Consider the following 2614-nt stretch of genomic DNA (forward strand, 5'->3'; position numbering starts at 1 on the left):
TCACATCCATACATGACTACTGGAAAAACCATAGCTTTGACTAGACAGACCTCTGTTGGCAAAGTAATGTCTCTGCTTTTTAATATGCTGTCTAGATTGGTCATAGCTTTTCTTCCAAGTAGCAAATGTCTTTTAATTTCATGGCTGCAATCACCATCTGCAGTGATTTTGGAGCCCAGGAAAACAAAGTCTCTCACTGTTTCCATTACTTCCCCATCTATTTGCCATAAAGTGATGGGACCAGATGCCATGATCTTAGTTTTTTGAATGTTGAGTTTTAAGCCAGCTTTTTCACTGTCCTCTTTCACCTTCATCAAGAGGCTCTCTAGTTCTTCTTCACTCTCTGTCATAAAGGTGGTGTCGTCTGCATATCTGAGGTTATTGATATTTCTCCTGGCAATCTAGATTCCAGCTTGTGCATTATCCAGCCTGACATTTTGCAAGATGTACTCTACATATAAGTTAACTAAGCAGGGTGACAGTGTACAGCCTTGATGTACTCCTTTCCCAATTTGGAATCAGTTCATTGTCCATGTTCAATTCTAACTGTTGCTTCTTGACCTGCATACAGGTTTCACAGGAGTTGGGTAAGCTGGTCTGGTATTCCCATATATTTATGAATTTCCACAGTTTGTTTTGATCCACACAGTCAAAGGCTTTGGGGTAGTGAATGAAGCAAAAGTGGATGTTTCTCTGGAACTCTTGTTTTTTTCTATGATCCAACAGATGTTGGCAATTTGATCTCTGGTTCCTCTGCCTTTTCTAAATCCAACTTGAACGTCTGGAAGTGCTTGGTTCATGTACTTTTGAAGCCTTGCTTGGAGAATTTTGAACATTACTAGCGTGTGAGATTGAGTGCAATTGTGCAGTAGTTTGAATATTCTTTGGCATTGCCTTTCTTAGGGATTGGAATGAAAACTGACCTTTTCCAGTCCTGTGGCCACTGCTGAGTTTTCCAGATTTTCTGGCATATTAAGTGCAGCAATTTCACAGCATCATCTTTTAGGATTTGAAATAACTCAACTGGAATTCCATCACCTCCACTAGCTTTGTTCGTAGTGATGCTTCCTAAGGCCCACTGGACTTTGCACTCCAGGATGTTTGGCTCTAGGTGAGTGATCACACCATCGTGGTTATCTGGGTTATTAAGATCTTTTTTTGTATATTTCTTTTGCGTATTCTTGCCACCTCTTCTTAATATCTTCTGCTTTTGTTAGGTCCATACGATTTCTGTCCTTTGTTGTGCTCATCTTTGCATGAAATGTCCCCTTGGTGTCTCTTATTATCTTGAAGAGATTTCTAGTCTTTCCCATTCTATTGTTTTCCTCTATTTCTTTGCATTGATCACTTAGCAAGGCTTTCTTATCTCTTCTTGGTATTCTTTGGAACTCTGCATTCAGATGGGTATATCTTTCCTTTTCTCCTTTGCCTTTCACTTCTCTTCTTTTCTCAGCTATTTGCAAAGACTTCTCTGACAACCATTTTGGCTTTTTGCATTTCTTTTTCTTGGGAGTGGTTTTGATCACCACCTCCTGTACAGTGTCATGAAACTCCATCCATAGTTCTTCATGCACTCTTTCTATCAGATCTAATTCCTTGATCCTGTTTGTCACTTCCACTGTATAATTGCAAGGGATTTGATTTAGGTTGCACCTGAATGGTCTAGTGGTTTTCCCTACTTTCTTTCTTTTTTTTTTTTTGGTTTTCCCTACTTTCTTCAATTTAAGTCTGATATTGGCAATAAGGAGTTCATGATCTGAGCCACAGTGAGCTCCCAGTCTTGTTTTTGCTGACTGTATAAAGCTTCTCCATCTTAGGCTGCAAATAATATAATCAGTCTGATTTCATTTTTGACCCCCTGGTGATGTCCATATGTAGAGTCGTCTCTTGTGTTGTTGGAAGAGGGTGTTTGCTATGACCAATGAGTTCTCTTGGCAAAACTCTGTTGGTCTTTGCCCTGCGTCATTTTGTACTCAAAGGCCAGTTTTACTCCAGGTATCTCTTGACTTTCTACTTTTGCATTCCAGTCCCCTATGATGAAAAGGACATCTTTTTTGGTGTTAGTTCTAGAAAGTCTTGTAGGTCTTCATAGAACCATTAAACTTCAGTTTCCTTGGCATTAGTGGTTGGGGAATCAACTTGGATTACTGTGATATTGCATGGGTTGCCTTCGAAACAAACAGAGATCATTCTGTCATTTTTGAGATTGCAATTCAGACTCTTTTGTTGACTATGAGGGCCACTCCATTTCTTCTGTGGCTTCCCTGATAGCTCAGTTGGTAAAGAATCCACCTGCAATGCAGTAGACCCCAGTTTGATTCCTGGGTTGGGAAGATCTGCTGGAGAAGGGATAGGCTACCCACTCCAATATTCTTGGGCTTCCCTTGTGGCTCAGCTGGTAACGAATCTGCCTTCAATGCGGGAGACCTGGATTCAACCCCTGGGTTGGGAAGATTCCCTGGAGAAGGGAAAGGCTACCCACTCCAGTATTCTGGCCTAGAGAATTCTATGGATTGTATAGTCCATGGGATCTCAAAGAGTCGAACACGACTGAGTGACTTTCACTTTCCATTTCTTCTAAGGGATGCTTGCCCACAGTAATAGATATAAAGGT

Source organism: Bison bison, unplaced genomic scaffold (genome assembly GCF_000754665.1).
Source record: "Bison bison bison isolate TAMUID 2011002044 unplaced genomic scaffold, Bison_UMD1.0 scf7180017864519, whole genome shotgun sequence".
Classification (NCBI taxonomy): Eukaryota; Metazoa; Chordata; class Mammalia; order Artiodactyla; family Bovidae; genus Bison; species Bison bison.